The following is a 22634-nucleotide window of genomic DNA, read 5'->3' on the forward strand; positions in this document are numbered from 1 at the left end:
AAGACCAAACCTCCTCTGCGCAGACAGCAGCCTGGAATGGCTCTCTGCTAGCCTGTGTGAGATTTGTGGCTAAACCAGGTGGATCCTTGTTGGTTTTCTTCCAAAACTGAGGCCGTGCCATGCAGACCTTCCCTACTCCATCAACCTGCATTTCAGTGTTGAGGCTTATCAGCAGTGCTTCCAAAGAATCACTTAAAATAATGTTCCTGTTAAACACAAAAAGAACACCCCAAATCCCCCAAGCTATCTGTCTTCCTGAACTCTGGCATCCAAAAATCAAGGCTGGATGTTCCAAATCCTCCCTCAGCAGCTTTCCCCAGGAAACAGCACCAGCCCTGGCCGGGTTGCCCACGCATCCTCTGCTGTGCCTCCAGGTCTCCAGTATCACCCTGCACCAGGGAAAAACACACCGTGCAATCTACTTGTGCAGCTGGAGTTGTGAAAATCTGCTCAAGAAGAAAATCAGGAGGTGACTGACTGACTTTATGAGCACATCTCAGAGGCACGTGCTGCTGCCACCCACGTGTCCCACTGCCATGGCTGGGGGGTGACACTGGACTCTAGCCTGTGGCTTTGGGGAAATCAGTGACCCCCCAGCTGCTGGGGTGGAGGGGAGAGGTGATGCTTTATCTGGGTTATTGCCCTAGCTAGGGGTCTTTTATTTTTTCAGCTGTGCACAGCTATGGACATGCCCACGGTCTGTCTTGGAATTGTGTCCCAGTGTTGGCTGTTCAGCTGCACGGCAATGAGGTCAACAGGCTGAGCTTTACCTCTGAATTTTCCTTCTTTTCCAGGTATCATATTTTATTTATAATTTAGAAAGAACTTGCTCACATCTTTGTGGAAAAAAAAAAAAAAGGAATGGCAGTGAGCATTCAACACTAGTTTCATTTTTCATCACCATTATCAAGGCTTGGATTTTAACTTTGGAATGTCCTTATCTAAAATGAAATCAAATAAGCACTTTGTGGCAGGGGGTCCTACACTCCCTCCTCACTTCAGGGAGCTTGTGCAATGTGCAGCATTTCCCTCCCTGCTGCATGCTTGGATCAGCTCCCCAGAGCTGACACGTGCACACATCTACCCACAGGTAACGTCACGTGCACACGTGGCTGGTGGTGTGCATTATTCATGCTCCAAGGTTCACACCTGAGCAGGCTCCCCAGCCCCTGGGCACGCACAAGGACAGATGTGGCTGCTGTCAAACCTGTGAACAGGTAGCCAGGCAAAGTGTAAAACATGTAAAAGCCAAAGTATATTTTAATGACCTTAGTGAGGCTCATGGCTGGACATCAGCTGACCTGCAGGTGGACTGAGCCCATCAGGGGACCATCCAGAGGAGCTGTGTGTCTGTGTGCCACAGCCTGGACAACTGTCCAGCTGGAGCTGGACAGCAGCCTTGGGCTTCCTAGAAAACGTGGATGCAGACACCTGATCTTCTGCCAAGCCTTTTGCAAACTTGCAGACTGAAAACTTGCAAACAAAAATGAGCTGGTCCCTGCCTCTTCTTCCACCACGTGGGGGATGGACAGAACGAGCCCAAACATGATGTCATCTGCTTTCTGTGGGGTGGGGAAGGCTCAGCTGAGTCCCACACTTGGATTTGGGAGGACTGGCAGCCCTCTGGATTCTCAGCAGCTTCCAGGGTTTCTTTTCATCCTGAACCTAATGTGTGACTGGCAGCAGAGTTCACAAGGATTTTCCAATGAGCTTAGAGAAGCTTGCTCATGAGAATTTGGATCCTTGTCAAATAGCTCACAATAGCTGATATTTTTCCATTTTATGGGAAAGAGTGCTTACCAGTTACGTGTATTTTTTTTGCTGCCATAAACCAATATTTTATTTTAATTCTAATCCCTCTGCCTCCCCCTTGGAACCACGTGCACTCTTTGGAAGGACATTTGTCCCTGTCTGAAAGACTCATGGGTTTTTCATGTGGGTGTCCTCTCTCACTCCCAGGTATGAAATCTGGCTCCTGAGTAACCTAAATGGGCTGCACAAGGGGAGCTGGAAGGGTGAAACCTCTAAAACGTGGAATAATGGCAGAGTGAAAATTCAGAATGGATGGACCTGACATACCAAATTAAGAAAAAACAGAAGCCAGAAGTGAGAGGAGGAAGAGGAGGCCAAAGGCATGTCCCTTTCAGACGTGTTGCCTTTGCTGTCCTGGCCAGCTGCTGCACCTGCTGCCCACCTGAGACCACACCTCAGCACCTGCACACTGTGCTCTGAGTAAATCCTGCTTCTTTTGTCCTCTGCAAACCTTGGGGCGAATATCTGCAATGTTCCACCCTCATTCATTGGAGAGGAATGTTCTGAGAAGGAACCACTGAAGACCATAGGCTTTAGAAATACCATGACCCAAAAATCACCTCAACTCCATTTCTTTGAATAGAGATACTGCAAGGGTGATGCCCCCTCAAACCAATCTTAATCAGCACCATTTTACTCTAATTTCTGTAATAGTTTGGAAGTAATGCTGGGAACAGCTCTAAGTGCTTTTTTTTTTCTTCTTTTTTTTTAACAGAGATTCAGCAACATGAAAATGCTTTGAGAATTTGCCTCATTTCTGCAAATTGTTCCTGCTGAGGCAAACAAACATTCAGAAAAAGCACCCTTCAGAACAGAATGTTTTGATTTTCCAATGAGAACAAAAATCTTAACACTTGCCACCATCCTTAAAAAAAAAGAAATTAATGAAATTTCTCAAACTTGAATGCAAACATTCTGTCCCAAACAAGCTATTCTGTTGGTCTCAGTGCTAACTGTAAATTTATTTGCTTTTCAGCTTGCTAAAATATGTAAATCTTTTGTTTCCTGGGTTGATCCATTAATATTGTTTCATGAACTTGTCAGAGGCGCTAACCAAGGAATAACAAGCAAACAAACAATGGTCTTGCCTGGCCTTGCATGGAAAGCTGGAAAGAGCACGGATGAGTGAACTGAGTGGAAGTGTTGACTTCCAGCACTGCAAACCCAGTGTGCAAGTGGGATGGGAACATGGCACCAGCTGCTCCAAAGGACAGAAAGCTCCAGATGTGCAGGGATCAGAACTCACCCCTGTTATTCCAATATATTTTCAGTTTGTGAAAGCTGCTCTGAATCTGCTGTGTCGTTTCATCTCAGCAACAAGCAGGATTGTGTCAGTACAGCAACACAACTGCTGTAATCAGGGGAGCTACCTAAAATAACCCTGGGGCAGTCATCTCTCTTCCAAAATCTGGGCTGGAAACTCAGCAGCATTCCCTTGATTGGGAAAAGGTGGCTTTTTCTTGTGTTTCCCTGCGTGCCAGGAGTCAATGTGGAAGCCAAGACCTCACCCTGGCTCTCACACACAGGTTGCTTTGTTAAACAATATCAAAGTTTCACTCCATTGCTTCTCCTTCCGGAAGCAATGAACCGGCTGCTCCAAGAGGAAAAGTTGTACAAACTTGTACTGACACACAACTTGCAGTGCAATTTGCAAAGCTTTCCTTCAAACCAAGGATTTCCCCCCTGACTTCGCCAGGGCTCCTTTCATGTCCCTCCCCTGCACCACATCCTTGGCAATTCCAAGGAATTCCTCACAACCATGGTGAGGAATTTTCAACATGTTCAATTGGTGGCTCACAAGACTGTTTTTTTTTTCTTTTTGTTTTGTGTTTTTGTGTTTTTTTTTTTTTCTGTTTTGTTTTGGCTTTGTTTTTTTAATCTCTACATATTTTTTGACATCTCACATTCCCAAACTGCTCTGTTGAAATGTGCATTTGTCTTTCACGGTCACCTCTGGAGGATCCTTTCAGAAGACTTCAGACCCAAGGAAAAGAGGAAAAATGGATGTATCTGGAGAGAACCACAGATCTGGAGGAGGTTGTTGCCTCCCTGCCTACCCTTTATCCAGCACTGCTCTCTTCAAAGAATGCCCCAGCCCCTTTGCAGCTTAAATTAACAAGTGTACTTTGAGCTGCTCAAGTGATGTGGACACAAATCTGGTCTTGTGTACATTGCTGAGAGCATGACCCTCCATTCATTGAAATTAAACCATTACAAAAACCAGTGCAAAGGAAAGGACACTCTAAGCTTGTCTATTTTGGCCAGGGCTGAAAATACCATTACTCTGTAAAATGCTGGGCTACTGTCTGCTTTTAGACCTGGGTTTCCAGCTGGGCAGTTAAAATGTTGGTCAAGTGGCAATGACAATACACTCCCATGGCTTCTTTAATTATTTCCTAATTTTACATTCACTGGAAGAGCAAGAGAGAAGCATGGCAAAGAGAAAATGCCCAGTGTAAGCTGACATAACTCTACCATTTCTCTATGGTCAATTTTGCATCAGAACAGAATCAGTTGATTTAACTCATTGAAGAGGTGCTGCTTGACCTGTGGGACCAATTCAGGATCCAAGACAGGGAGCTGCTTGCTTGCTGTGAGAAAATAAAGCTCCATTTAAGTTAATGGAGTTACACTAATTTACCTCTGTGGGGATTTGCTCCTGCTCTCAGAAGTATCAGCTCACAGTAGTTAATGGGTGCTTTGGCATGGATTTAGGAAAGCCTGGGTATTGTCCTGGTCAGTAGGTGGTGATATTAAAAATAAAACCAGGATAACATTGAACAGAGAAGCCATGATTTTAGTATTATTTAAGACATGCCATCTACAAGACAATTAGTCTATTAAAAATATATTAGGACTGGATATTCCAGGTACAGTCTGTGTTGTGTCAGCCTGATGACTTCTAAGTGGGTTATGCACTCCATGACTTGTCAATCCATAGTCATTCTGCTGTTATAAACCTCTAAAATTGATCCAGTTAACTTTATCATTATCTGAAGAAAGAACCTGAGTGGCTGAACAAAGTGCTCTGAACTCCATCCATCCATCATCTCGTCCTAAGGACCTTGCTCTCTCCTGCTTTCTTGGAACTGGCTGTTGTTCAGAGGGAGATTAAGCAGCATCTTCAAAAGCAAGATAAAAAGCAGAACTATAGGTTGCTCTTGGCTTTGTTCAGCAGCTTCCCACCTCCCTCTGAAGGAAGGAGGACAGGCTGGAGAATCTGGGTTCTGCAGCTGAGCAAGGCAAGGGTTAGAAGGAATCTCAGCCTTGCAGAGGGTAGGGTGAGCTGGTGTGCACTCAGTCACAACTGGGTTAAAAAGTGGATGTTTTTAGGGGAAACATGGGAATCAGGTTTACCTGCTCCCCGCCCCTGGCTGGGTTTCACAGCCATGTCCTTGTCCCTGCAGGAGCTGCTGAGACCCCACCAGCTAACAAAGGGAATGACAAAGGGGCACCGTGTGCTCCTGGTGTCAGCCTGACCCTTCTTGGCTCTTTATCACTGAGCCAACTAAACATATTTACTGCAAGGAAGTTCTAATACATCCAAACACTTCCTGCTGCCTGAAATGCTTTCTGTCAAACTCAGTGGAGACAAGTGTAAAACGAAGAGAAATGCCTGAAGAAATCAGGAATTTCCAATGTCCTCAGTGATGGCCAGTCAGATAAAGTGTTCAGTAAGGTCCTGCATACAGGGAAGGGGTGTAACACTGGATACTGGATATTGATTGACACTGTTTGATGTGTGAAAAGGGAAATCTTTCATAAAGGGTCACTTCTGTCTATGAGAGAACAGCAGTAACATTTGTAAAGCGAGCTGAGAGAACAGCTGATGATGTATATTCACCAGTAAACCATATGATGGGCCTGATTTTAAATGGCACCCACAGCCCCAGATGTGGGCAGTGTGAGACTGTGTGATCCTCATCCTCTTTCCCTCAGTGCCCTGCTGGGTGCTGCACTGACTGTACAGCAAATATTCCAGGCATTTACAGGCTCTGCTGTTCCTACAAGCATCGGTTCAGAGCACAGTACATTTCAACGCATTTAAAAGAAATAAAAAATGAGCAGGCACAGAAGCTTAACTGTAATTTCCTCCTTGCTATCAAATTTTGAGGTTTGAATTTTGCCCAGCCCTCCCTGAGAAAGGGTGAGGCAGGCCTTGCTATGTCTGCCTGCTAAGCCACTCTGTCTGTGAACTGGGTTGCCTCTACTGCCTGGTTTTCTCTTTGATTTATATGGGCTCCTACAGTAAAGATTAGTGTATCTAAGAAGAAAATTAGGATAAGGTCTGTATCTCCCTTGAATGCGCAGTTCAGTTAGCTAAATGACAAATAGACCTTCAGACCCCTGTTAAATTGTGATATAAGTCAATAGCCCACTAAATTGCCTTACTGATTTACTGATTTCTTCTGCTGTTTGAACACCTTCCATTTAGGCTCTCCAGGATATTAACAGCCCTTGAGAAATACAGAATTCAGTTAAAAGCACCAATACTAGACCAAGGGCACGCAGAAAAGATGTGCCTGAGGGATGTGTTCTGTCCTAAGCAAGGACAAAAGACTCCCAAGTCCTGCAGCAAAGGATGTTTCCAACTCCACTTGTATCTTGCCTTAACCAAAAACAACCATGAAATCCTGGGGGCACACCACAGAGTTTCAGCTATTACATATTATTTTCATGTGTGATAATTGTTAACCCAGTTACATGAGGCAGTATGAGATCCCAGAGCTACTTCTTTCTGGTCCTTTCTGAGTGATTTATGCTAATTGTTTAGGAAAACCAGCATAAAAATACTGGTCCCTTGAGAGGTTGGGCTTTGTGGCCAGGCAGTCTCAGGCAGAGTGCAAATAAAAAGTTGTGTTGGAGTTGTGTTTAGCAGTGGGCATGCACTCTTATGCAATCCAAGTATCCAGGAGCAGAGTATTTTACTCTTTCAGTTTAGGGCATCTGTCCAGGAATTACATGTGAAATTAAATCCACTGGAGTAACTGATGTGCTGTTTTTGTTGGACTTGCAGAGAAAGATTTCATCCAAGACTTCTCCTCAGACACAGAGATCAATTTTACTGATGGCTCCTCTGCAATCCTGCTCCATCTGAGCTGCAAACAGCTTTGTTCCTGAAGCAGAGCCGTGGGATGGCCTGAGCTGCACACACCAGGGGCACAGCTACTGCAGGGAAAGCTTCCTGCCAGCCCTGGGTGCCTGCAAGAAGTGCTCTGCTGAGGTAAAATAGCAAAGAACCACTTGTTTCAGTGATGCTCTTGCAATTTCCAGTGGCTGTTTGACTCCTCCTGGGGGAGAAAGGGCAGAGCATGGGAAGTGGAGAGAAGTGGGGGGTGGTCACAGGGGGGGCTGCCCCAGATGATGCAGTTTGGGCTGGTGGTTCCAAGCAAAGGCAGGAGGGGTGTTACCACTGGCAAATCATCCTGCACCATCTGGTGACGGGTCCTGGGCTTTGTTCAAGGGCCACTTTTAAAAGCCTGGCTCAGGTGACCCCTGATTTCCCCCAAGCAGCTTGGTTACCTCCAGAAGGTGTGAAAACCATGCTCTGCTAGCCAGGATGGAGGTGATCACCACTGAGGTCTGGGCAGCTGCCAGGTGGTCCTGAGTGATGCAGTGCAGTCTGTGCACTGGACCTTCCCTGGCAATGTGAATGGGTGACCACAGGGTTAAAGCACTCTTCTGGGGCTCCTCCTGCTCAATCTGCACCTGTCTGCCTGCACATACCTCAGTGAGTGCCTGGGACACATAAATAAACTGCTTCCTGGCTGGTCATCTGAGAGGGTGTGGGATGGTGTGTTTTTATATCATTCTTCCAGTCCTGCAGATATGAGCTGCCCTAATCATTGAAGATAAGCAGCATCATGTCTGGTCAGTGTGGAGAGGAGAGGAGAGACCTCCAAGACAAACACAGGTGCTCCAGGAAATGCCACTGCTGATCCAGCGCTGCATGGGGCTCCTGGAGCATGGCTGAGACAGCAGCAAATCCCCTGGGAGAGCCATGAACCCCTGGGACTTCTCCTGGGAATGGGATGTGTGCTGTCACCTTGAAATTCTGCATGGGAGAGGGCTCCTGCTCTGCTCTCCTCATGCACCAACCACCACATCAGTGTGACTCTGGTGAGCACTCCAAAGGCTTTCACCATCACTGCAGGGTGCTTTTAAGGCTATCAGACCAACCACAATATACATATTTATTTGGCTACCTAAAATACAACCTGTATCCTGTTGTCCCTTGTGGCTTCTTTCCTCGCCTGCTAAAAAGGTGCGCACTGTGCCTGGCACAAACCAGCCAAACCTGCTCCACCCTGGAGGTGGGTGAACATCAGCCCTGAATTGGTATTTCTGCAGAAGGAACGATGATAGGAGTTTATTATTACCTCTAGAAATGATGTTGCAATATTGGTCAGTCACCACTAGCAACTGAAGTTGTAATGAAGTCATACTCCAACTCCAAAGTACTGCTTTTTAATTCTGTTTGCTGGTTGGGTTTTTTAGTATTATTTATTTTGTTTTGTGAGGGTTTTTTCCTTCTATTTTTTTTTCTTCTGCTGGCAACTAATCTGGCATACAAATATCTGACCTTACTGGAACATTTGGGCAACTTATGTGTTATGAAGTCTCCTTCATTTGCTGAAGAAATGAGTGTCGCAATATTCCTGATTCTGAGAATACATCCTTCTGTGAATTAGCATTTCACAGAAGCTGCACTTATGTGTTTTGGAGGAGGAAAAGATAGGAGAGAAAAAAAGAAGTGAAGAAGACATTAAAAAAAAAAGTCTCATAAATTGTCTGTAGTCCTCAGCAGACGTGTGAGTGAGAAGTGCACATAGTTTTGAATAAGGGAGCTGTGACAGTTGATTTCTCCACACATTAAAAAAAAAATAGAGCTATATTATGCCACAAGGTAGACTGAACAGCAGCCCAGTTTATAGTTTAAATGTCTTGGGATCTTCCAGAAAAATCTTTTGCATCAAACCTTTACTACTATTGCCACCATGTGGTGAAATTTGACCAACGGCACCATTATCTGCCACAAAATGTATCAGTTCATGATGATTTATTTCATATCGACTGTATTTGGAGAGATTTAGAGGCCACTATATTTTTAATAACGACAGGAGTTGAAGTCTTTATCTTGCCTTCTCAGAGAAATGATGCAGAACGTTCTGTCATGTTTCAGAACACGACTTCTGTAGTGAAGTTCCCAAAAATGAGTTGGGGTTTTTAGTTGGACTCAAGCTCTGGGGATGAGGGACCCCCCCAGCTCTCCTGCAGCTTTCCCAGACTCCTCCCAGCTGTCTCAGGCTGTGGAAAATCCCCCTCTCACCAGCCATGGCATGGGCACTGCTGCAATAAAATGCTTTTCCACATGGGAGGGCTCCCCTACCCTCCTTTCCATGCAGATGGACACAGGGAGCAGCTCTTCCTCTGCCCACCCCTGGCACCTGGCACGGGGATTGTCACCAGGCTGGAGATTTCAGGCTGCTGAGAGAGCCCTCCTCACGAGTGACATCTTCTGTGCTGCTTGGATGAAAAGGGTTGGGTGAGAGATGACCTGACAGGACCAAAATGCAGGGCAGCTCTGGCAGCTGCCCTTGGAGCTCTAATTGATGCCCCCTAAAATGTGTCTAATAGAGATTTTTCAGAAAGAAGACTGCTGAGATGCATTATTGCTGATGGAAATCTGTTTTTTTTTAAGGTCACAAAGCCTGTATTTTGTTTTTTTCAGCAGTATTTTAACCACTTTATTAGGGAATCCTCCTACAAAGTATGTTCCAGTTGGACTATCATGTCCATTTCCTCTCAGGTCTTGTTCCTCCACTGCTATTAAATATATTTTAGCAGATTAAACATTTACCAAGCATTTGATCTATACCTACAAGGCCATTTTTCTTTCCATTTAATCCTGTCCTCTGCCCTGACCTTTGTTTTTTTTTGTAGTCTTTGGAGCCAGCCTGGTTTCAAACTTTTAAACCACAGCACCAGTTTTGCCTTTGTCCCTTTGTGTGGCTGAGGGCTTGTCCTGATGGCAAGGACAAGAGCAGGGGTTGTGGCCATGCCATTATTTTCCTGTGGGTTAGGTCTGGGAGCACAACAATCATCCAGCACGCCCAACGCCCCATCCCAACAGGTGGTCTAAGGCATCTACTGCTTGCCTCATTCACAAGGCTGATTTATTGAAGCCTGTTTCCAATTCAGCCTGTTTAATGGCTCCTTTTCTTTCTTTTTTCTTTTTTGTGTGTGTGTGTGTGAGCTGGGTTCACCCAGTGCAGTGACTGCAGCCAGCCACCCTACCTCCCTGTCCCAGAAATGAGCATTTATGGCACTGCATCCAGCTGACCTGACTGAGACAGCTGCAGCAGCAGACACAAGTCTTGCTCAGGAGTGTTCCTGACTGGGTCTTGCATGGGAGGGACACCATGGCAGACACCCCAGAGGTGCATATATCACCCTATATATCCATATACACCACACCTATCTATATATTCACATGTAGCTCACTTCATCTCCCCTCCTGGGGATGTAGTTCACTTCATCCCCCTCGCTGGAAATCTCGACTGCTTCAACTTTGGCTTAATTCAGCCCAGACCAGGCCAGACTGAAGCTGGCTGTGCCCCTCCTGAGCACAGAGCTCCTGCAGGCATCAGCCAAGGATGGCTCCTGGGCTGCCACATCCCTGCCCGCCGTGGGAACAGCCTGTCCCCTCTCAGCTCCTCTGGCTGCCCTCCTCCCTCAGCAAGGGTGTGGCACAGCACCCCCTGACTGTTCCAAGTTACAGTTCTAAGGCCAAACTGGGGGAAAAAAAAACAAAACAAAAAAACCAAAAAAAACCATGCAAATCTGTGAGAAAAGTTGGTTGACGTGAAAGACGCTCGAGGAAGTTTTTGAATGAAAGGAAGAAAGATACACACCCTCTTGCCCCCAATTTTTCATTGTGGTTCCAGGCATGGTTTTGTTGGACTGAAAACTCAGTGTTGTATTTAATTTCCAAGCTATTTATCCTTCTTTTAGCTTGTGAAGTGATTTTTATGAAAAGAAAACCAGTGTTTGCAAAACAATTCAAAGAGTTGAACTTTGGGAAGCATCAGAATATGAACTGGGAGGTTTTCTCAGAATAAGACATTTCCTATAAGGATCACTGAAGTAATCTATTTTGAAATCCATGAAAATTATCCTTTTTTGCCTTTATTCTTAGGTTTGTTTTGTTTTATGGCTGGAAAGATTTCAGAACAAGTTTCCTGCTGTATTTTGTTTTTTACTCATTCAAAAAACAATGCTTAAAAAAATGTCCAGATTGGATTTGTCCAAACCCTCCTCCCATCCCTTGAAAAGGCAGACATCTGTGTTATAGCTGATTATAGGTGCAAATGGAGCAAAAGGATGAGCTCAGGGGAAATCAACCCTCTGTGCACCCTGTATTTACCTGTCTGGGGATGTGTGCCACCATCTCTGCCGCGCTGCCACCCAGCCCCTTTCTGATTGTGGCTGACTCGTCTTCTGGAGCTGCTGATCATTTCTCAGCCACAGCAGATGGCTGAATGTGGGTATGACAAACCCACACTCTAACAAGCAGCCATTTGGCCAAAAAAAGTTGCTTTGCTGCCCTGGCCCTCCCTGTGTCGGATGGCACCAGCAGTGCTCTTCTCACAGCCCGTGCTCGCTGCTGCTCCTGCAGCCTGGGGCTGTGCTGCTGCCCCAACCTGATCCCCAAGGCCACAGTTTGGGCTGGGGGAGGAGTGTTTTTCCCTTTGTATGATCAGATGTATCCATGGAACCCTCTGAGTGCTCACAACAACCGCACAGCCCCGTCCATTTGCTGCCAGAGCCTCGTCAGAAGATAATGGGGCTTTAATCGCAGCAAGACTCACCCTTTTGAACTGTGCTCTTCAGCAAGAAAAGTACATGAGGCAAACACAGCCCTTGGCACATCTGCACGGAAAAACTTCACAGTGTTCCTCGGCTTGGCCTCCTGAGAGGGAGTCTGAGCTCTTGCTCTGTCAGTCAGATGGGATTTTTACTACTTTTTTTTTTTTTTGGTTGCTCTGTTGTTGGGAGAGAGAGGATCTGTAGTTGCCAGATACCAAACTGTGTACAATCTCCTTGAGCAGCCAGTGAAAAAACACATTTACTTCCCTTTCTACAAATGGCTCTGGGAGAGCTGTGGCTTTCTCCAGGGTTTAGTCTTCTTTAGGGTGGATTTTAGGTAGGTCCTAATGGACCTACCAGAGGTTCATGATGGAAACTCAGGTCCAGGTTCTCAGCCAGAAAAAAGTTCCTTGCAATTAATGTCAAATTTATCCCAAAATCTCAGAAGCATTGACCAGCATGAAGATACTGTTCTCAGCAAGGAAAGCTGCTGGTAGTGAATTTAGTAGCTATTCCAGCTGAAATAACATCAGGGCTCTTTTTTTTCCTCTTTATGAGCTGAACTTCTGCAGTGTGACTCCAGCATCTTCCTCTCCCAGCGTAATTCAGCCTGTTTTTTCTGTAAATATCTGTACATGTTAACATTAGAGACAGAAGGTATGATAAACTCCCATTAAGGGTTCAATGCCAGCAAATGAAAGGAAAAAAGCATTGAAATGATTACTTGACTTAAAATTCTCTGTTTGGCTCTGGCAGGGTTCCAAGGCACATGATTGCCAAGGTCACACACTTTGATGAAATTCCCTGGCACAGTGGGAGAGTTAAAATACTGTATTGTAGTTCCTTTTGCTGTGGGGAAATCTTACAAACGTTGTTTATTTGGGATCTTTCCTGCCTCCAGTCATTCCCCACTTCAGACTAGGAAGGAATCAGATCTCATGGAGTAAACATGAGGGTCAAAGCTGGTGGGGTGTTGGGATGGGAACTGGGTGAATGTTTGTGGCCAAATATTTCATTAGAAGAAAAGGAAAAAATGTGGATGTGAGTCCTCCTGACAGGCTTGCAAATTAAATCATGTTTCTCAGGTGCTTGAGCCAAGAGAAGATGATAACTAGGAGTAATAATAATTCATAATGCTCTAATCTTGCAATGTTCTCAAGATGAAGCTTTGCTTTGCCTTCCTTTGATTCCAACGTTTTTGTTGGAACTTTTGTTTAAAGATGGAACTAAACGTGTTTGTGCTTCAGGGAGTGAGGACTAATGGGAGTTAAATATTTCATGGTTGATTTTTGCTTGGAGTGTTTTACTTGAGTGAAATTTAAGGTGCTTTTTTCCACTCTCAGATTGTGTGTGTTAAAAAAATCAGGTGGAACTCCCTGATCTCTGCTGTTCAAAGATGAAAAATGAGGCGCTCTTTTCTTGGAGGTCTTCACCACCTGGTCCTTGAGGAAGCACATTTGCTAACCAAGAACCAGTGTTGGCTGTGATATCCTTCCAGATTTTTGGGTTTCAATGCAAATCTCACTGTATTTGATGTACAGAATGCCTCACCTCCTGGAGCTGATTCCTCATGTGACAATTTCAGCTTTTCATTAGGAGAACTTCAACACTCTGGATTTATGGGGAACAAAACTTGCTTAGTGTGTCCCGAGTCACTCCTCATTCTCAAAAGTTAAACTGCAGAGAAAACCCAAAATGCAGAGGGGTTCACCTGGGAGGAAGTTTTGAGCAAAATTGCAGGTATTTTAACCAGTCTGGGGGTTTGATTCCTGAAGTGTTGGGTGCACTCAGGCAGGCAACTCGCCATCCTTCCCCTGGCTGTCTCCCAAATGTTGTAGACTGCCCCTAAAGAGACACTGATTTCTCATCTGGAAGCATCTGCCTTTTAGCAGCCTTTCCTGCTTTTCCATTTTGTTGGAAGGTGCTGAGATGCACCTCAGCACTGTTAATTTATATTTGCTATTGTCTGTCATAGCAACTTTATTTATAGCTGATTAAAGCTCTCGGTTAGGGAGGCTGCATGCACAAAAGCAGCTCTTGGCTGCTCTACACTAAAGTGGGGCCAATATTTATGGAAAACAGAATATGGCAGAAAACTTCAGGTTTTGTGGTTACTACAGAATGTCCCCATTGTTTTCTTTTCTGGTGCTCTTCCCTCGCTGCTTGCCTCCAATGGCCAGGTTTGCTTTTGTTTCTTGACAGAATGCCCTGCCAAAACCGCTGTTTTCTGACTCAAATCACAGCCTGACAGCACTTTGGGTGGATAGATGGAGGAGATCCTCTCCTGCTTCTTGAAAAGAAAATGGGATTTCTCCTCATGCTGATGTCCTTCATGAGAATGGTGATGCAAAACAGCCACCAATACACACGGATAAAATTAAAACAGAGAGCCTGGGAGGAATAAGGAGATTTCAGACTCTCCAATGGAAAAAAGATTGAAAGACTCAACTCTAAGCTTTTCCCAGCTTGAGCTCTGCCTTTCTCTGCATTTTGCTGAGCTGTGGAGATGTCCCAGATGTGGGGGAGATGAGTGCCTGTGAGGTGTCCCTCACTCTGTGGGGACTTGAGGTGTGGCTGTGGCTTCTGCTGCTCCTGTGTGCCCACAGGACAGGGATGTCCCCAGTGTCCCTCCCTGGGGACACTTGGACCATGTTCAGGACCACTTCCAGGACCATGGTGTGCCCCATTTCTGCTCACCCACAGCTGGGCTCCCTGCAGGCTCATCCATCACAGCCTGGCATGAGAGGTGTCCCCAGCTGTCCCCAGGCTGCTCCCACCCTGTGTCCCCTGCTCTGCCACCAGACCCACACCCCCTCCTGCCCCACAGACCCCACCAGGCTGGCTCAACCCCGAGCTCAGGGGCTGCAAGCCAGCAACCAGAGCCCAGACTGGGGGCCCTGCTTTTAATTACAGGGTTAGTCTGAAGGAGGATGAGACGTCCTTGCAGCTCTCCTAATTTTAACCATAGTTAGCGCCTAATTAATGAAACATTTAACTTGTCTGGGACATGGGCTTGCTGGGGGGAGAGGTACCCCAGGCCAATCAGCACTGATGTATTCTGTTTCCCTTGCACTGAGGCAGAGCATTTCTAAGTGATGTGTGTGTGATTGCTTCCAGATTTATGATTATTTCCATCCTTTTAATGCCGAATTAAAAAAAAACAAAACCAAACAAAAAACTCCAAAGAAGTTGGTTTGGCATAATCTAATTTTCTCATGTGAAACAGTTTGTAGACCAGATGACCCCAAACAATGGGAGAGTTTGTCTGAGCCTGGCTGCTCTGGCTGCAGGGCTGCCCTGCTGTCACCAAGTGTGACAATGTCCCTTGGTGGCACTGCCCAGCTCAGCTCGGGGACCCCAGCCCGGCTGCCTGGGCCAGGCTGCAGTGCCTGGCAAGGGTGGGCACATCCCAGCAGGTGAGCCTGGGTGTGTGTCCTGACAAGCAGATTTTGGAATTTCTCTGTGAGGTTAGACAGGGTTTAAGGGATATGGCCCTGGGCTGGTTAGGGGACATGAACTCAAGAGCTTTTAGAACCCATCTGATTGAGTTGTATCTTTAATATCTCAATTCATGTAAGGTTCCCTTAGCTGCAAAACTGCATTTCACCAAGGAGCTGCTGAGAGGCTTCTTGGCTGGCAGGGAAAGGATGGTCTTCAGCACTTCAGGATTGCATGAGGGGAGAGAAAGGACCACAGGAACTGGATGGCTCCAGTAAACTCTGCTCACAGCAAAGACAGTCTCCTCTGCCAGGGTGTGACTATATGAGAATTAGATTTAAATGGAAACTAAAGCATTTATTGTGCTAAAAAACTGCATACCTGCCCTGTCCCCTCCGTTTATTTATTGTGTATTCCACATTTTTATTGTGTATATACATATTGTGAATATGTATATCCCACATATTTATTGTGTATTCCTTGGTTTTCATGCAGTAGCTCTGGCATCTAAAACTAGGTATGGACCTTGCTCCCTAAGCTAAATTCTGAGTTAGGGATGGAGAAAAGGACTGGAGCTCAGTGTTGGTCTGGTTTTGGTGCTGAAGATGCCATCAGCAATGGAAGGGAAACAATAGCTCAGAGAAAAAAATTAGAAAATAGAAAGAAAAAAGAAAGGCAAGTAATTTTTAATTCCTAGCTAATAATTTAGATCCAGTACTGCTCTTCTGTGATCATGGTATAAAAGAGAAATAAGGAATTAGTGATCCTCCCACTATGACTTCTCTGTCTATGTTCTCTGTTCTCTTTCCTTCATTTTTTGATGTTTTTTCTTTCTGCTAATTGATTTATTTAATGCACAAAATTAATTCAACTAGACAGAAGAATTAATATTTTATTCTAAAGGGAAAATATTCTGGATATTTATATTCAATCTCCCCAGAATGGCAGCAGCAGCAGGGCAAACCCCAGTGTTGCTCTTACCTTTACACATTGCTGATGTTTAACACCACAGACATCTTCAGATGGGGAGGTCTGCACATAATTAAATGAGGTCACACCAGAGCTGGCCCAGCAGAGCAGGAGATGTCATTCCTGCCTAGTGTGAGACTGAGAGGAGGAATGGATGGCTGTAGTGGCTTGTGCAGTTATTTGTGTTGTCCCTTTTTCTCTACAAGAGGCCAGATGTCAGCAGTGAACAGGATCCTCACAGAAGGGATCTCTGCTTTCTAGTCCTGAGCTGGCAAAGCTCAGGGTTTGAATCAGTTTGAATCAAAGTCAGGGGAATCAAGGAAACTATTTTCCCAAAATTAAAGAAAAAGCTAAAACAAGAAAAAAAAGGAAAAAAAAAATCACTGACATTTAACTTGGAAAATCTCACTGCAGTGATCAGAGTGTTTTATCTGAGATGATCCAGGGGTGAAGGTGGAGCAGGGAGGAATTCTCAGCTTGAGCTGAGTGCTGTGAAAGTGTGGGAACATCTGCCTGTGGCCAACCCAACCCATCACCAAGGGGGAGATGCCCAGCAGGGCTCTCCTCTCCCCACCCACATGGGCACCTTGACCTCTGCAGCCTTTCTAGCCCAGTTTGTGTCACCCCTGATATTTGTCCTGGCCCATGGGACAAGTGCATGGCCTTGATTAAGGCTGCCCTCTCTGTTTCAACTGTAGGAATGTAGGAAGAATTCCCAAAAATTGGTGGTTTCAGAGGTCCCACTCCATCCAACACTTTATTATTCATGTCCTTGAGATTTACTCACATGTGTTTTTTGTGCTTGTCTTTGTAGTTTTTTTTTTTTTTCAATTCTTCCAATTAGCATACAAGTGAATGACATTGTGAATATTAATATGATTTTCATTTATTTCCAGAGACAATAGCCATGTGAATCAGCAGGGTTCCACTAATCTACACTGAAGATCTCAGAGTTGTTGAAGCTGGTTTAAAAGGCATGGGAACTTGTGGCTGTGGAGTAGCTCATTATATCCTCATTATGATTCCACCCTTGAAGGTGAGGAGCGCTGAACATTTGATTAGAGTGCTGTTATAAATAAAACAAATGTATCTGAAAAATCTGTGAATAGGTAAATCACATTAAGGGAAAAAGCCAATAGTGAAAAAAGTCCTGGAGAGTGCATGGACAGACTTTTATCAGCCCAGAGATTTGCTTTTCTCAGCCAAATACATCACAATGCTTATCAGATTCCTTCCTTCAGTGGAGCCTGGGCTCACGTTTGGATGGAGAGGGACGTGCTGCAAGGGCACAGAGTGACTTTCAAATGGAAGGTGGTAGATTTAGACTGGACAAAAGGAAGAAATTCTTTATTGTAAGGGTGAGGAGGCCCTGGCACAGGTTGCCCAGAGAAGTTATGGATGGCCCATCTCTGGGAGTGTTCAAGGCCAGCCTGGATGGGGCATTGAGCATCATTGAATCTGGTAGAATGTTCCCTGCCTGTGGCAAAGGGGTTGGAACAAGATGAGCTTTAAGGTCCCATCCAGTCCAAGTAATTCTATGAGTCCATGATTTTGTGATTCACAGGAAAGGCTTCTCCTAAATTTCCATATATAGGGCAAGATCTGTTAGAGGCAACTGAAACGTTTTTGAGATGTCCCATCACAGCCATGAGACATTTGCAAGCACATATAAATGCCAGGTAAGTAAGGACTGCATCTTCTCTCACCACAGTATGTGTGCAGAGACAGACAGACAGACAGTCAAATCTCATTTTTAGTATTGATCATGCAGAGGCTCAGAGTTTAAAGCCATAAAGATTTAACTGGTTTATTCACATGGGAAGGTGCTGCCTGGCCCATCTCCATGCTGACACATTCTGCCACTGCTGAGCTTTGGAGAATCACATTGCTGCAGAATGAAAGGCCTTTGGGACATTTTTAAATGGGCTGGGTCTTGTTTCTTTCCACATCCTAATCTGACTAGGAGCATCCTGGGTACCTGTTTGGATCAATGCCCTTCAGGAATCTGAGGGAAGCATTCCCACTGTTTGCTAAGTTAAGCCCTGATCTATCTGACTGCCTTTAAAGCACAATTCCCTTGAACTTCTTGCAGCTATTACCTGCCACCCTGTATTGTTTGTGATTCTCTCCAAGAAAGAAATAGGACATGGAGACTGAACCAAGGAGTCTGCAGTGCTTGGGAGCACAGAGTGCTCCCAACTTTGGCAGGCTCAGCACCCTGCCCACCCAAGTGGCAGCTGGAAAAAAGCTCAGTAGCTCCCACTTTTTGGCTAGTAATGACCTGGGAGTGATGCTCCTATTCTTGAGGACCTTCTTTGGCAATTTCTTTGGATAGATAAAGCTCAAGAGGTCGGTTTTATTTGTTTATACTCTGAGGTCTGGTGACCTGATTCTCAGTTTCATCAAGTGAAGAATTCCTGGCCTCACGTTTCTTTCATGGAGAGAAGGGGAAAGGAACATTCCCATCAGTGGCTGCAATGATATTTTTCTTGCTGTTTTGGCATCAGGAACTGTATTCCATTCTGATCTAATTTGTGGAATTTCCTCCTCGTATTTGTTGTTTCATATTATATATTGAAATATGACGTATCCGTAATACAGTAAATGTGTTCTATATTTCTGAGCACATTTATACAAAGGTTAATTCTTATGCTGTAATTTGAAAAACATGAATCAAACCCAAAAATTAAAAGGAAAACATGCCTCAAACATACTTAAGGTAATGGCATACTTTCAGGAAAAACAAGGATGTATTCATTTTTATACCAAGTCAAATGTACCCCGGAAGAAGATCTGGATATTAATATTCACTTATTTTGAAATTGGTGCTATATTGTAACTGGAACAGGAAGAGGTAATCAATCTTTACATGGTTACCTAAATAAAGCAAACTACTTAATTTATTATAAGTTACAAAGACCTGGACTCCTAACAGGAATTGAGTGCATTTGTGAACTTATGTAACAAACATATCACTACCAACACCAAATTACATCTCAATCAATGTTAAAAGGCATCTGACATTTCCCTTTGATTTATGGATTAACCTTTACAGTTAATACAGTCTAGCATTTATTGTTTTCATCAGTTTGTGGTTTGGTAGCAACCCCACAGTTCATTGCTGGGAATTGACTAAATTAATAGCTTTTCCCACCATGATCAACCAGCTAATGAAAAAGGTCCATTTTGCACAGCTGGTGGATGCTAATATTTAAACAAACAAAACAAACCTTTATGAAGGACAAATGAGTCTTGGGTCCTGATTCTGCCAGTCAAGTTATTTATCTCAGGAAACCAAGGTGCTCTTATTGACTGGGGTTAAACCTGGCTAAAATGTAATATATTAAACCCAAAGTAACATGAAAGCAATCCCCCAAGCAGCAGCCAGAGAAATACATTGTATTTCAGGATCAATTTGCAGGCAAAAAATAGAAAGTTTTCATTCCTCATTGTCTGAGATGTTCCCTCTTTGGCATGAAAAATATTGGGAAAAAAAATGTACAGGTAGCTTTGCCAAGTTCTGCTCCCATTAATACTGTTCAGATGCTGAGGGATTATGTATTAGAATGACAAAGCATTGAGCAATTATCTGCATCACTTTGTGGAAATAATTCAAATACAAAAGAGTTTTCTTGAATAAAGAATAACACTGCCTTAAAATAACCCAGCTACCCCTCCAATTTACTCTGATTGAGGACTAATTATCTTAGCAAGAAAAACATTGTGCAACTTGAAATGATTTTAGTGACGACAAGTCAGTTTACTGGGGACTTTTCATTTCAAGCATCATCTTGCACATATTTAATCAACGTGAAATTGCCATTAACTTCTGCATTGCAAGGAAAAGGAGACCAGCACCTGGTTAAAGGTAACACAGCCTGGCTGCACAGCAGCCATGGAGAGGACAGGACAGGCTTGCCCAGTTTCTGGATACACTCATTTCCACTTCATTGCCACCAGAGAGAGACCAGGGCTAAGAGCTTTGAGAAAATTGACAGGTTTGCCTACATTTGTACAACTCTTCTGAATTTTTATTTTTTTTCATACAGCTCAGAGTAGCAGTGAAATTTCCACTCTGTCCCATTTGAAGCAAGAAAAAATTCAGTAATAGAAGTCACTTTCACAGCATTTTGGCACGTCTGCTTCCTCACACTCTTAAATATTCATTTTTCTTAAGGTTCACAGAAGGTTTCCAAGCCTTAAAAGTCAGGGTTTGTTAGAGCTAAGCTTTTGTTTGAATTGCAAACATCTGGCAGCCCAAAGAGGCAGAAAGTGCTGCACTGCATCCTTGTTACAGCTCAGCCCCAGCAGATGCTGCCTTGCACCTTCAGCAGTGGTTGCAGGTGGAAAATCTCTGTAATTAGAAGGCAGATTTATCTGTTTTATCCACACTCACAGCTGAATTCTGCTGTGGCTTCATGCTACATGCAAAGCCCCAGCGACTTCTGAAGGACAGAGGAGGGCAGAGCTTGTTAATAAAAGGTTTTTTCCCTCAAAGGTCACAAAGTTGGGGAAAAAAAAAAAAAAGCCAACCCAGCAACCCAAACAACTTTCCCACTTGTGGTGAACTTTTCCTCTGGAAAGGCTGGCCTGTTGGGGAGCCACGATCCATGACAATCCACCTTTCCTCAGCCACGGATCATTACTCCAGGATGGCACCGAGGCCACGTCTGCAGCGCGTGAAATGAGCCCAGCCTGGCCTGGGAAACTTCTCTGGAGGCAAAGGCAAAGCTTGTGCAGCCCCTGGGGCTGGGATATTGCCTTCTGCATCCCTGTTTGGAATAGCACGGGGAGCATCACAAGAGCCAAGCTGGGTTCTCCACATTTTGCATCCAAGGATGTTCACTGCGGCAAAATTATTTTAAGTTTCTGAGTGGATTCCTTAGATTTGAACAAAAATCCTGGCATTATGGAGATCCTGTGAAGAGAGGGGTTCAAAAACTCTCTGCCATATCATTGTTGGCCGTGACAGGGACTCCTCTTGAAATTACAGGTGTTGTCTGCTAATTTTTACTGCCAGTGGAAGGAGTTCTTGTGGTCATTTTCTTGAAAGAAACAGCTGTAAAATGCTTCTAGTTGCTTCAACAGCACAGTTTTTGCTGGAACAGGTGGCAGTGTGAGTGAATATGTGACAAAAAGGTCCTTCCATTTAGCTGGGGACATGGGTTTGCTCTACATGAGCTTAAAAACCAGGAAAAAAAATATTATTCCTTAAAAGTAACATTTCCAAGCCTTCCAAGCTGATCCCAGTTCTTTTTATGCTTTTGTGCATTCCTTAAAATCCTGCTCCTGGAGTCCCAGGGAGTCAGAGTGTGTTAGTCCCTACACATTCAGGCACCTCTCAGCCCTGGGCAAAACTGGTCAGGGGCAGGGAGGACAAGATGGTCGAGTTCTAGGGGAGATTAAAGCAGGGACAGGAAAGGTGACAGCAAGTGGAGGGAATGTGGAAGGTCCATAATGTCAGTGTGCTGATACAGCAAGTTTCTAACAAAATTCTTTGCAAAGGTGGGCTCTGTCTGCTGCCTGGAGGAGACACACAGACATAAAACTATTTTTTTTGCAAGGCATTGCCCATGTTGGGGTAAAAACAGGCTGGATCTCTGAGCCCAGAGGGTTTTCTGTTTCATCTATCCCAGAGAAAGGGATGAAATACAGAAGCAAACAGAAATGTTTTCTTGGCTGTAGCTTAAAAAATAGAATTTCCTGCTATCTGAAGTAAGTGCATTATAATCAGAGTATGACTAAATCTAATATAGGAGCCCATGTGCCTCCACCAGCAGTACTTCTTTTGCAATTGCCTCCAGCTATTGCTACTAGTAGTGCTGATTGCAATTTCCTTGTAGCTTATGTCAATATTACTGGGTCACAAGCGAGGAAACAGGAAGCCTGATAATCAATTTCAGTAGCTGTACAGTCATTTAGCTCAGGAGTTTGGTGGTTGGAAAAATTTAGACTTCAGCTCCAGTAATTTCAACCCTGAATTAAGACAGAGATATCAATTTCATATGTGCTGTGCACATGCCCATGTGGCTGTAGAGCAAGGACAAAAAACTGACTTGTTTTAGTAGGAATATTCCTGGCAGGGAAAAAAAATCAGTTGGATTTTCAGCTCCAGTATTGTCTTCCCTCTCCAAATTCAACTTACGCTGTTGTCATGGTATAAATGGTTCAAACTCAGGCAGGCTTAGAAGTAAAGAAAAAAATTGATATATATTCAGGTATATTAATTTTCCTCCCTGTCAGTTGTTAAGTAACAGGCTACAGCTTTATGATGCTGTAGCAGAGAGGTGACATGATTATTCATTTTTATTTGGGAAAATATCCATGAAGAAAAAACTGAGTCTCCTTTCAAATAAACATCTGTCAAAGAAGGAGTGTTTCAGGTGAGGGGGATTTGTTACAGAACCTCCTCTGCCAGCGAGAGCTGGTGGAGCTGCTGGTGGTACCTGCACTGGGGATGCCCTGCTCCTTCACATCACCCCCAGCAGCCCTGTATTCCTTTTGCTGTCACCTGATGGGAGGGACAGGGGACAGAACAAGGGGCT

Source organism: Fringilla coelebs, assembly GCF_963513975.1.
Source record: "Fringilla coelebs genome assembly, chromosome: 16".
NCBI lineage: Eukaryota > Metazoa > Chordata > Aves > Passeriformes > Fringillidae > Fringilla > Fringilla coelebs.